A 14,951-nucleotide genomic window follows, 5' to 3' on the forward strand; every position below is an offset into this window, starting at 1 on the left:
CTTCTAAGAAATCTGACAATGAATTTCATGAAGACTAGCTACATTAGATCAACCTTGCTATTGAATCTCGACCCTGAAAAAGCAAGTGAATACCTTCCAGCTCAAGATGTGTTCTTGGGGATGAGAGCTCACGAGTCTCTTCAAATCTTGCAGTCAAATCCGAGCACAAAAGCAGATCAACGTGAAGTGAAAGTCATCTATGAATGTGCTCGTAAGTTTTATGTGGAGACGATGAAGAAAATCAAGCAGTGATTCTCGGTTGAGGACGAACTGCTTACGTTGTGTGGGATCCTTGACGCTGCGAAAGCTTTGAACGTAGGTGCAAATGGTCTTCTGCAAAAGATTCTACTGAGATATAGCGCACCGTCGTGGGATGGAAGAAAGATAGTAGAAGAATGGTGGAGTTCACTGCTTTTTGATCTTCTAAATGTGACACATGTCTGTGATTTTTGGCGTCACAAGGGTTCTATAAAAACACCAAATTGTACTCAGCGGTTCTTTAACATAATCTGCATTGTCCAATACCTCCTGACCTTACCATTTTCGAACGTTGTTGTAAAGCGGTTCTTTTCAACCTTGAAAGACGTTAAAACAGATCATAAAAAGTCGCTCAAAAGTATGACCCTTGCCTCAATTATGCAGGCCAAGTTTGGCCTGAAAAGAAAAAGACATGTGTCCCATGATTTAGAGGTCTATGCCCCTCTCATAAAACTAGTCAAAACTGTAAAAGCCAACGCGACGGCCAAGAAGTGCGTTCAGTGTAGTTAAAAAAGTGCAGCTAAAAAAAGAAAAAGAATGATGAAAGTTTGTTTTGTATTTGAGGAAAAAAAGGGTTTTTATATGAATTTTTTTTTAAATATATGAGTTGATAAAGACTAAAAGTGACTGTGAATTAGGTGCGTTTTTTTTTTGAATGGTAAAGATACATTCCCATTATTCCCATCATTCCCGGTTATATTAGTTCAGGTTATATTAGTTCAATTTGTTTTTGTGTCGTAACTTACCTAAACTTAAACTTGGAGCATGACCAGGCGTTTTCCGCCTTACCTGGCATCCGAAATTCAGATGTTTAGAGGGAATTTATTTCACCCTGAGCTCCCCGAAATCACATGTCGCAATTTTGGGAAATATTAAATATAAGTTGTGATTGCTTAACATGCTTGACATTTTTACGCTCATAAACATAAGCCAATCGGGCTTAAATTGATTTAAAACCAACATGATTCTAATTTTAAGAAAATATGTGGCTTTTAAGACTTATTTACTTAAGATGAGGCACAGACTATTCAGCCCAACTCGGGACCAAGAAGCTGATGGACTAGATTCTGCCAAAGTGATTTGTCCTATTTAAGCAGCTGAATGAGTTAAAGGCATTACTTGTCCCACTTTAGCCATATTTCCGGAGACCGCCAAGTAGTTCGACGTCCTATTAGTCACTTGGACATCGCCAAGTAATTTTTTTTTATAACGTTAGACTTGATATGGTCTCCTGGTTTTTCTTCGAGGGGGAGGGAGGCACCACAGTAAGAACTTGGCGTGTTTGGGTCTCCTCCGGGCGTCGCATTATTGTAGCCACCACTATTTTTAGTATTTATTCCGCTTTCGGTGCTGAGTCAAATAAGAGAGCACCCTCATCAGCATATTCGAGGTCAGCAACACTTTCTTTGGCTGAAAATGCCAAGCTATCTTCTTCGTTCAATGCTTTCTTCATAATTCAATCTACCGTAATATTAAAAAGAATTGGGGACCCCGGATAGCCTTGGCGAACACCGTACTCCATTTCAAAGAGCTCTGTCAACTCTTCATATATTCGGATGCTGTTCTTCGTATCTTCATAACAAGTTTTGAACATGTTAACCAATTGAATTTGGACAGCATCTTGAAGCACTTTTGCCAGAGTATAGGCTGGAGTATAGAATCAAATGTGTTGACGAAGTCGAGAAAGATGGCGATGGTTTCTTGTTCGTGAATGAATCAATGATGAAGGAGCAGTCGCAGGGTAAAAATAAAATCAACACATCCCATTCCTGGGTCGAACCCAGCCTGGTTATTTCTTGTTCGATGTTCTCGCTCCTTTCGGAAACGGTTTATGACAACTATTGTAAAAATCTTCACGGCTTTGTCAATCACTGAAACTCCTGGTAATTCTAGCAATCGCCTTTATCTCCTTTTATGAAGATAGGAATTATAGTGGTGTTGCGCCAGTCCTGGGAGACATAATCCGCATTCCAGATTCTTCTGAATAGGTTCGTCAGGGCTTCCACGACTGTTGGGCTTGCTTTATAAATTCTACAGGTAGGAGGTCCTTGCCTGAGGATTTGTGGTTTTTCAAGTTTTCTATGGTATTTGTAATTTTTTCTGTTGACGGTTGGCATGTATCACATTGGTACTGTTCTTCTAGTGGCAGGAAGTGGACGAGGGATTTGGCTCGACGCTTTTGATATCCTAGGTTTTTAACCATTCCGATTAAAATGGCTGTCTTGAAGTTTTAGTTATATTACATGCATCTTCCCAAGAGCACAAAGGGTTGCAGAGTGAGCGTTGTTCTGTGTGTCACTGAAAGTGGGCAACGCATTCAGAATTTACGATTGGATGACTTCCTAACTGTCTTCAGCCATCTGCTCGATTTAATGAGCATGAAACAAAAAATGAATATACACAAAATAAAGCAGAAGAAACCATGACTCATCCTTAAGTCTCTCTTATTGAAGTGTGTCAAAATTGTTATGTAAATAGTGAGTCACTTCACACAATCTATGCGCCATATTCATGTGTAGTATTCGTAGTTATATCTGTGTTATGCTCATAACTAATAGTGGTATCAACATTGCAAAAAGAAAGGCTTTCTAAATGTTACTAATAGCCTAGAACTTATCATTTATCGTTTCTTTTTGGTTACACTGCGTTATTTCTAGATGGTTTAGAAAGTAATGAGTATTTGCCCGTGTGTTTTCATGTAAGCGCTTCTTGTTCTTATGCCAAAATCATAATATCTGTCCCTCATTTCAAAAATAAATGTTTTGCAGATTAAAATCGAAAAACAGCCCTTAATCTTTGGCAATGCTGACATAAACTGTGTATTTCAAGTTGAAATTGACATCTGAAATATTTTTTTCAGGGGCTTCAAAGATTTGATTTACTTTAACACTAAAGGCTTAACAACCGAGCTAAATGAAAGACATTTATCTACACAGGGGGGAGGGATTGGATATTTCCTCACATAAAAATTACAAACTATGACTTATATTTTTATATGGATTTTGATCCCCATCCTCATAGAAGTAGCTTGTGACACAACCTATAGAGATAACAACAACTAGCTTATTAAGAGACTGAAGCTCTGTCTTTTTTCCTTCGGCCGCAAATTATGAATGAGAGGCTTTGAGAACCAAAAGTTGCATAATTAAAATTGTGTTTTCCAAATAATAAATTCAGGAGCAATCATCAACTTAGTAAGTTACTGATTTTCTTTTCTTATTTTCTCCTATTCATGGGCTGGTTCTATTTTCTAGACACTTTTCACGGGACAGATGGACCTTTGTCTGTGGAAGATCGAAGACATGGAAGTTCTCTTGCCAAAGCATTTATTGAGGCAGGAAAGGAACTAGGATACGATGAAGTAGATGTAAATGGTGGAAATCAAACAGGTAAACTCGATTAAATAGAATATTAAGTATAATTTTGAATCGTCTACTCAACTCCTCAAATTCATAGAATGGAAAATCTGAAGTCAAATCAATAAGCCTCTCTAAAACTATAAATTTTGATTAGCCTTTGATTCACCTGTGATGTACTTGTTTGAAAATTTACTGAAGCTTAGTCTGAGATTATCCAAATAGCCTGTCAAATGACAGGCATAAAAAAGAAAACGAAAACCTGGAGTATAGTGTTTTGTGATGACTGTAAAAAAAATAGTTTGCCTCCCTCCTTCTAAATTTTAAGTCTGCTTCTCTCCCTCCCATCCTCCAAATAAAAATACCAGGACCAATGAGCAGCCTAATTTTTATAATACAGTTATAGTTTCTGCGTACGCTTAGAACTTGATGCAGCAGCCTTTGGAAATCGCGTTTTAATGTTTCAAAAAGGAATAATTTATGAAAGATACCTAAAAATTGGAAAATTCGAGTTTTTTTTTAACCTAAACAATAAGGATACGACTGAATGATAAATGCACTAAGGATTGCCTACATGTACTAGGCTACAGACTATAATATTCTCCTGTTTGTCTGTGACCAGAGGTTCATTTGACAAGAATATTGTTTCTCTCATTTTTGATACCAAGCCTAGAATAATAGTAAAATGATTATGTAGGCCATAATAGTGGCAACAAAACATAAATAATCAATATTGTCAGCAATAATAGCAAAACAAAAAACTGCTTGAGAGTAAAAATTTAGCTACAACATATTATATTGACTGTTTCAAAAACAACCCCCCTCCCCTTCCCTTCCCTTAGAAGCTTTAACTTTTGAACGGGTAAAAAACAACAGCTTTTGCTTTTGACAACTGTTAAAGGATCGCCTGAAGCTTCTTTTGGCTGGTTTTGTAAATCCATGTGAGCTTTTCACAGTTCCGTAAAAGGAAGAGTTGGAGGGTGGATAATTTTGGAACATCTGGTGTAATAATAATATACACTATTATATAATACAATGTACAGTAATAACGTTTTATTACATCGCTTGATTGTAATATACGAGAAAGAATTGATTGAGATTTTACTTCGTAAATGACATTGCTTTTATGAGCAAGCAAATTTGTAAGAAATACAATAGAAAATTACTAGACAAAGTTATGTATGACTTGTACTTTAGATCTCGAAAAAAAATTAACTTAGCACTGTGCTCACAAAGCGTACTGATAATTAAATAATTGTCTATTGACACAACGCATTAATAAAATATATTCAAAATGCTGTTGGCTGAGTGAAGATCTAAGCCTAGATTTTACAAACTTCAGGGCGAAAAGTGTCAAAAAACAGCAGGATACTTTCGTGTTTGAGGAAAGCACCAACATTGGCTGAAATTTACTTTCGAGCATGCTCTTTAATATGGCTCGATTACACAAGCGAAATATTTCCTCGGGACGCCGCTAGGTCGCTTGAAATCCAAGATGGTGGACGAAAATACGAGTTTGTCAGAATGAGAAGACATGACCGTTCGAATAGACTAGTATAGGGTAATCTATGGCACAGGTTTCGAATATGAGTTTAAAAATTACTTAGGTTGTGCCGTAGTGCCGCTAGGTCACATGAAATCCAAGATGGCGGGTGAAAATACGAGTTTGTCAAAATGAGAAGACATGGCCGTTCAAATAGACTAGTAAAGGGTAATAGATGACACAAGCTCCTAATATGACCTTAAAAATAACTTAAATTGTGCCGTCCGCTAGGTCGCTTGAAATCCAAGATGGCGGACGAAAATACGAGTTTGTCAAAATGAGAAGACATGACCGTTCAAATAGGCTAGTATGGATTGATCGATGGCATAGGTTCCGAAAATGAACGCAAAAATAACATAAGTTGCACCGTAGTGCCTCTAGGTGCCAACAGCGGTCGTTAGTCAAAACATGACACATTGCAAACGGCTTAAATTTGCCTTCAGGCCGACTGCTTTCGTTCAACCTATCATCTAGCGGTCAATTTCATGGTTGCTATAATTTCATTGTTTCATCGTTAAAGAATTTGAATGTAGTCTTTCCAACTCTGATACTTATAAAGACGGACACCATATTGAGGTTAAGTCCCACCAGAAGAACGTTTTCTATTCTATTGATCGTTTCCAGTCTCGAAACAATTATTTTAGAAATGGGGAATCCTTTTCTGGAAAGAACGACAGATCTCATTATTTTAATTACGAATGTTGAACCAGGAAAGCTGATTTCAAACCTCAAAGCCCTGGACAAACAGCAGTACGAACAGTTTGTGAAGGAACGCCTCGTTGAATGTTTCGAATGAATTACAGCTTTTTTGGTCAATAATTACATTGTCATCTTTGGGGGGGGGGGGTTAAGAAGAAAAGACCAGCCTCAGTGAAAACTCAGCTCAGCACCGCTAGAAATGATGTTTCACTGTTTGCAGCACTTTACCTGGGCTATGTTGCTCGAGGAGGTGACATGGACGCCTTCTTCAAACACGGAAACAGTCAGTATTCACCGGCTTTTACGTCTAATGGCCAGATTCGTTTTGGCAACAAGGCTCAACTTCTAGATTTCTTAATCAGCTTAACCCCGGCTGCTGAGGTTAACGTTCCAAATGTTACAGCGAAACTGATAGACGGAGCTGCTCTGGTTCAAATGTTGATCCCAGGGAATTCGAAGACCTTTGGAGAGTATAAAGAAAACGTGTTATTTCCCATGATAAAGTATCAGCTCAGATATTTTGAGAAACTTGACCTCATAATCAATGTTCACGGATTGGATAGTTTAAAGTCTTCTGTCGGAAGTCAGAGATCAGGGTTCATGACTAAAAGTTATTCCAAACACGCAAATCCCATTGAATTGGAAAGAATTCCTGCAAGTAGATGCAAACAAAACAGGCTTGTTTAACCTGCTGTCCCATGCTGTCGGGAAAAGGTCTCCAACGTCAAAACGAGTATATTGCACTGCTGGAAAAACGTTTACAGCCAACCAGGCATTCGAAGAGCAGAACCTCATCCAGTTATGTTCACGCGAAGAGGCTGACACCCGCCTTTTGCTTCACACTTGTGACGCGGTTTTACAAGGACATGTGTCGATTCTCATACGAACGGTTAACACAGACGCGATTGTGATTGCGACCTCATGCTTTGATCTCATTGAATTATCCGAACTATTTATTACGTTTGGCGTTTGTACCAACCTAATGTACGTTCCCATTCAAGAAATAGTTTGATCGAACGGACCGACGAAATCACAGGCACTTTCGTTCTTCCACGTATTTACAGGATGCGATACCGTTTCTTCTTTTATCCACCACTCAAAGAGGCAGCTCTTTGCGAGTTAGCAAAATATGCCAGGACTGACGGAGACTTTCCTTCAACTGACAAACCAGCCTTCCTAAGTGACAGAACTGCAAGTGCACGACCTTGAACGCTTTGTCATGAAGAAATACGACGTAAACCAAGACTGCGATAACGTGAGTTAATTTAGGAAAGAAACCTTTCTACGACGAAAAACCAAGAACATGCAGAGGCTTCCTCCAGCTAGTGCTTCACTTTTACAACATATTCTTAGAGCTGCACTACAGTCAGGTCATGTGTGGAGTCGCAGCCTGGAATCAACACCCACCTTTCCCAGTTTTTCTGATTTGGCTGGGTTAGAGGCATCGACGGAAAGTTGCTTCCCAATTGTTTAGGTTCTTTTCTGCCAGTGTCAAAAGTCTGTACCGAGACAGTGGGTTGTGGTAACGAAAAAGGGTGTGAAAGAAGGTGCCGCTGCAGGAAATTTGATCTCAACTGTAGCCCACTATGCTGGTGCAAATCAAAGCGCTTTAATTAACATGTGATCAATTTTTTTTACAAGAAGATTCGATTGATCTCTTTGTGTTCCTGATAAAATTGTAATTCTTAAATGCTCTAATCCGTTCGTTTAGCTTCTGTTGATTCATTTACAATAGATAAAGAGATGAACAAATTTCAAGTATTTAAATGATTTTGGGTTAGCAAACGGAAACAATGGCCATAAATTGGACGCGTCTTGGTCTCATACATAGGCAATTTGCACTGTACAGACTGTACTGCTATTAAGCACATGTCGGAATGACAGAACGATATTTAAAACTGCTGCATTAATTACTCCACTCCAGCCTGTTATATCGGGATCATGAACCTCGTGCGATTCAGAAAAGAGACTTTTTCTTCCGCCATCATCGATTTTAGACCCCAAGCAGATCAACGGCTCAACTAAGGTATATTTATGTGCATGTACGTGCGTTTTCAGAATCTGAAGTATCGATTGCTCTTGATCGGCCCATTTGAAGTCATTACTTCTTGTTTTAACAAAACTTTTTTTTCGACCGCCATCTTAAATCTGAAGTGCCTAGCAACACTACAGTACAAATTAGGTTAGTTTTACGTTCATATTCAGAACTTCTTTTCATTTTGACAAACTCATATTTTCGACAGTCATATTGGATTTGAGGCATCTAGTGGCATTATGGTACAACTTAGGTTATTTTTAATCTCATATTTGGAACCGGTGCAATCAATTACCCCATACTAGCCTTTTTGAACGACCATGTTTTCTTATTTGGACAAACTCGTAATTTTCATCCGCCATCTAGAATTTCAAGCCACCTAGCGGCTATCCGAGGGAAAATTTCACTTGCGTAATCAAGCCGTATTAAAGACCATGCTCGAAAGTACATCTCAGCCAATTTTGGTGCTTTCCTCAAACACGGAAGCATTTTGGTGCTTTTCGCCCGCACTAGGGTTGAAAAAGCTCTTTCACAACTGACTTGTGTTACGGGGGTTGTCAAAAGAAAATTTTGCACTTTATAAAGTTCTGTTCAAGTAAATGAGTACATTTGTAGTCAAGTATAACTTACACATTCCTTGCGCTCTTTTTTCACGATTAATTTGTTCTTCATCATTAGAAGCATTGTCAGTATCACAGCAGTCAAGTTTTTGTAGTTTTGGCTGGTCTTCAAACTTATCTTGTGGTGAATATTCTATTTCTGGCTAAACGTCAATGAGTGACTGCAATTTTTCTTGTAATTTGCCCTTGTCTAGCTCTTTTACGAGAGGCCAATATCTAGCTAATGCACTTTACTTTAGTTTAAGAAAACGTCATCGATCAAAATAAGCTTGGTCCAAATGTAGTTACTTCTGAAAACCTCGTGTTCATAAAAAGTTTACTTTATCCATGAGAGCATAAAACACTTTTATCTTGAATTTTTCATCCGTCAAGGTCATCCTGCAGTGCCGTTTGCAGTCACAGTTTTGGTTAGGTAAACTTATAAAAATCATTTATGAGGCTACGCGAGAAGGATTTCCGTAACGGGGATATAGACGGATGATGGAGCTCATGAGAGAACGGAGACCCAGACCATCTCACAACCCCGGAACGACTCCAATATTTTATACCCACGAAGATAGCTTCGTTAGCGCCTTCGTCAGGGTTTCTATAAGTTGACCGTAGAATATTTTTGTTATTCCGTTACTGATTATGGGAAGCTTGAATTCAGTGCTTAGCTCGTCTGGATTCAATGACGGCTTTTGACCGATTTTTTTTTCTCAAGAGCTGAAGGCATAGAAAGAACAAACTTGTTAGCTGCTTTAACTACATCATAAAATTGATCTCTGTTTCTCTCCAAAGCGTTTTTGGTTGAATCTACAAACGACCATGCTTGAGAAAAGTCCAGATTTCTAATTGTAAATAATCAAATATTAGTGTTATTGAGCTGAAGATTTTCAAAAATAGCGTCATTTCTAGTTTTGGTATTGAAGTCTGTTGAGCCACTTATAATACTTAAATCTGCCACTAGGTCAAGATTTATTGGTTTAGGCTGAACTGTTTCTTTGTTTGAAATTGAAAACCAATAAGTGGAGGATCTAAAGATTTTCATTTTTGCTTCACTTTTGGACCCCCATCTTGTAACTCTAATAGACGTCAGTCGGATTTTTGGATTCTGTTCCGTGCAAATACCAAATATCTTGTAAGACTCTTTGATAAAAACTTCAGTTTCTTGTAGAAATCCTAAAACATATATGGTTTCAGGTCAACATCGAGCAGCGTCAGAAATGACAAGATTAACACGTGTGCATAGCACCATATGGAAAATTTGGCCGAAAGACCTTAAATTTGGCCGAAAGACCATTGTACTGGTCATTCATGTTGCTTGCACGGTCAAACGCGTGTGCAATACAGTGTGTTATATCCAAACCCCTTTCTTCCAATAGTGACAAAAATGTTTGCAATTGACCTTCACCTTTCGTTTTTGGCACAGTCTTGAAACTCAATAGTTCTCCCTTAACTTCCTTCCATATCAGGTACATCAAAACAATTGCACACTGAACAAAACCAGATTTACCCATAATGGTGTCCATGATGGCTGTAGAACCCATAACCTACTTAATTTCACTTACAAAGTCATTGATTATTACGTCTTTGATAATTAAATTTTTTTTTAAACTGTTGATTTATTTAAGAATTTAATTTGTGTTCCTCTTCCATCTTTCGGTTCGTTCTTGGTTCTCTCTTCTCGGGCAGATCTACTTTTATCAGAGACTGTTTTTATATGGTTTCTAAGATTTTCATTATGGCTTGAAAGCAAAAGAAAAGGTTCCAAAAAGTTCCCAGGATTTAGAAACGGGTCATTCAAGGTGTTCCCTTCTTCATTTCTTTTGCCCCTAAAAGATAAACCTTGCCTACCATTTAGTTTGACAACATCTATAATATCATTTAAAGCTTTTCTTCTTTCAGCTACTTCTAATTTTTATTTGATTAGCTGCATGTCAAATAGCGCATAGTTTGTGTTCTGCTTACTATTCCGACCTAGAAAGTTTTTTATTGTTTTTGTATGGTCCTCTAATTTTTCAAGTTCTTCTACTGTCCGAAATACGCCTGAAGTTGTTAAAACTTTCACAAAACACTGAATAACCATCCGAGTAGGCAAGACAGACACTACAGTATAATATCTTTTCTTTACAGTTGTAATCTATCTAGTTTTTTGTAAACATTTGTCTAAAAAGTTCTTTTGTATTGAAATAAATGTTGATGCCGTGATTTTCCATCTTCGTCTTTATGTGATTAGTTTAGATGAAAAAAAGAAGAAAAAAAAGAATCCACGTGGTTAATCAAAGGTTTCTCAAAAACCTGTATATTTCGTAATATTTCCCCTGATCAAAGGAAGTAGTAGGGAATTTGGCAACCACTACGTTTTGCGTCACCCCACTGGTATCTGTATTCATACTTGGATTAAAATCAACATCCCCTGTTTCAAAATTAATGTTCGCCGGCAGCAGTTGTTTTTCGTCTTCGACGTTGCTACTTTGACTTATAGACAGACTGGTTTCACGAAGATTTTCTGCATTTGCCCAAAATATTGTTATTTTAGAACCTGATGATGCAGCCTCTTTTCTTTAACTAGATTTTTTTTTTCTGTAATAATAATCAGACTTCTTTTTTGTTCTGTGCTGGTTCCATTATGGTCTATTAATCGGTTCAACTTCAATAAACGACAGAGAAATAATTTTTTCCTTAGACTGTATTTTTAGTACATAGGATATAGGATATAGGATGCTTTAAAAACCTTTTAATAATCGAAGATATGATTCTTTTGGCAAAACTAAGGAAAAAGTCCTAATAAACATTAGTCAAAAAATGCTTTGTTTGCTAGCTAGCCCCCATTCTATATTTATATATATATATATACATAAATATATAAATATATTCAGAATTGGATAAATTTGATTTTGACTAGTGTACGAAATAGCATGTACAAAATTAATCCAACAGATTCTGAGAAAAATTCAATATTTTATAATTCCAATATGAAACAAGCAACTGCTAATATACAGAGTGAATTTATAATTGTACCAGTTGATAAAGCTAGCAATAATTTTGCCATAATTTGTCAGAAACTCTATTGTGATATTTTATCAAAAGAGTTACAAACAACAAATACATACGAAAAGGCTCATATAGAGGAGAATAGTTTAATTGAAAATATAGAAGCAAGAATTTTTTTAAAAAATTCAATATTAAAATAAATGATAATGATAAAAAGTTTCCTTTCTTATATTGGACGATAAAATTTCATAAATATCCACAAAAACCACGTTTTATTGCTGGGGCAGCAAGGTGTCCAACCAGAATTGCGGCTACTGACCTATCTTTAATTTTAGGAGAAATTAGAAATAAATTTAAAGCATATTGCTCCGGAATTAAAAAATTTTCTAACTTTAACCCATATTGGAGTGTTAATAACACGTTACAAGTGATAGATTCTTTAGAGAATGTTTCAGCTAAAAGAGTCGAGTAATTTGATTTTACTAATATATAAAAAAATTTTTAACTTAATTTATTATTATAAAAATTTAAAATGGTCATAAATAAATATTTTATTTTATATAAAATAGAATTTTTGAAAATTGATACTTTTAATAAAAAAGCCCGATGGACGAATTTTTTTAGAAGTGCTATTAATTCAAAATGTTATAGCTTGGATATCGTATGTGATTTATTGGAATTTGTTCTATTTAATACTTTTATAAGATTTAATGGGAATTTATGTAAACAAACTGTTGGCATTACTATGGGTGGGAATGCGAGTCCATTCATAGCGGACCTGTTTTAAGTCAATTAGAATACGAATTTATGATAAATAAAAATAGCCCAAGCAATGTAAAATATAACCTTTCAAATAATAAAAGATATCTGGACGATCTCTTAGTAATAAATTGTGCAGAGTTTATTGAGATTTCATAAAATATTTATCCACAAGAGTTAATTCTGGAGCCTAGCTGAGGGATGGGACACTCTGACCATTTCTTAGATTTAAATATTAATATTTCAGATAATAATAAATTAGTTTTTAAAATATATAATAAAACAGATGATTTTAAATTTGAAGTAATTAATTTTTCATTCCTTGAAAGTAATATACATTCAAATACTACTTATTCAGCTTGTTATTCCCAATTATTTAGGTATGCAAAAATATGCAGTAATTACACAGATTTTAAAAATAGATGTAAAAAGCTGAGCAAAAAACTTATCTTAAGAGGTTGTTCTGCCAATAAAATTAGTTGTCGATTCAAAAAATTTAGTTTTATATATCATGAATTTTTAGTTGATTATACAAAAAATTATAAAGAAATACTTAATGATATTTTAATATAATTTCTCTTTCGCTTTTCTTTTTTAGAATTTTGAATTTGTAGACTGTTTTCAAACAAGCTTGAGGATCTTTAAATCTGTAATTGGTTCCGGATACCAATATAAGACACATCTGGACCAGTCTTCATTTGTTCCAGAATGGTCTTAGCTCAGCGACCTCTGGGATTTTATTAAGGAAACAATGAAACACTTTTTGTATGTAATTTTTAATAGCTTTACTAGTATGCCAGTATTTCCCAAGTTTTACCTGACATAGGGATACCATATAGATCTTATGGTAGAGGCTCCACTGTGCCGGGTAAAGAAAGTAAAGCCTCGAAACCCGTTAAGGCACTGGTATTTCTTCTGATGAGCCCTAATGTAAGGTTCTACTTCGAAATATTTCGCTAGATTTAAGGCGCTTTTGCTCGTAAATTTACAACGTCTTACATTTATTGATGACGACTTTGCATGGATTTGGACATTTCTATTTGGTTGATGGTTCGGTTTTTCTGTTTGGTCCTAGGTAGTTGGATAGATGAGTAAGGCCAAAACCTCGTTCAATTGCACATTTGTCTCAATTGGTGTATTTGGAGGAATTTTTTTTTTTTTTTTTTTTTTTTTTTTTTTGCCAAGTAATTACCTCTTAAACATCGAGACATACTACTGAGGTACTTAGGCAGATACAATCATAAAAGTTGCACTTGCACAATTGACTTGTAGTGTAACGTATTGGACATTAGTTTCAGGTATATATCATAACCTTTTGCAACTAACCATGGCTGACATCTTAACTCAATCCAGACAAACGAAATCACTATCAGTATCCAAAAACAGCCAAAGACAGAAAGGAAGGGGAAGGGTCGATGGTAGATGGGTTTACCGAACATTACGCAATCAGCCATACTCCGCAACGATGCTAACGTGCATTGCATTAGTCATATAGAGCATGTGTCCTGGAAACACTGCGTTATCGACAAGAGGCGCCGTGTTATGGTATCTAGTCCCGAGTGCATTGCACCATAGCACCATTTACGCGAAATAATGAATACAATTAGGGTGGGGCTTTTGCAAGGATTCTGAGGAGGAAAACTAGCTGCTGAAACTATGAAAACGTCTTAAAACTCGCTTTAATTGCAGACAAATCAAGAAAAATTGTACTTGGCGCTGCTAGGGCGCAAAATAATATTTTTAAATCTTTTTTTTTTGTCTGATTGTGCCAAGCACCATTTTTCTTGAGGTTACACCTCCCAGGTGGTAGGTTGACACCGACACATTTCGCCTATTCTGGACTAGAATCTAGTCACGTAATAAATTCATGCGAATCGAGCAAAAGACAGTTAGATGATTTTTAAATGTTTTTGTCCTTAAGTCATTAAGATGAGTTGGAATTTCAAATAACCAGTTTTTTTTTTTTTTGCTCAACGATTTAAAGGTTTATATAGTATAAAGCAATCACCCGAATTTTTGCGGGAAAGAGAAAGAGAGAGAGGTTGATTTTCACAAGCAACCTTAGCTCAAATGGCTAATCTTACGTTTTATATTCGAAACATCATTAAAAGGGTACGATCTAAGCAAAAGTCTAAAAGGGTACGAAATATGTCTGTTTTAGCATCTATGTCACATGACTGTTTGGCTGGGCTTCTGGGGGTAAGATGTCACGGTGAGCAAGGTTAGATGGCAGCATTCTGCCAAACTTCTGAATAAGTTCGCCCAGCCGGAGTCCTTGAATTTGGAAGTTGGACGAGTATCGTATTACGAAATGTCTCTATTAATAAGGATGATCATATTCGCCTGTTTTTGGACTGACGCCAATTCCTGCGTAAAATAGGCGGCTCTGAATACTCACTGACCGCAGGCAGTATGTTCGAGGAAGGGTCGTACAAAGCACAAATACGTCGTCTTGCACTCTGTGGTATAAAACCTAGATTGAAGTAAATACTACAAATGTCAGTAATAATAGATCCTTTCACAGGCTTAATTTACTATTTTCCCCCCATATTTTACCGTCAAATTGTTAAATTAGAAAAATGTTACTGCTACTTTAACGAATTTTCGAAAACATGACAGCACTTTAGTGTATCATTACCGCAATAATAATTAGACCAGAACGTGGCCTTAATAACAATATGCCGGGAACCATATTATGATTTCTG

The sequence above is a fragment of the Artemia sp. Qi Xiang Cuo genome, chromosome 3 (assembly GCF_049724085.1).
Source record: "Artemia sp. Qi Xiang Cuo chromosome 3, ASM4972408v1, whole genome shotgun sequence".
Taxonomy (NCBI): Eukaryota; Metazoa; Arthropoda; class Branchiopoda; order Anostraca; family Artemiidae; genus Artemia; species Artemia sp. Qi Xiang Cuo.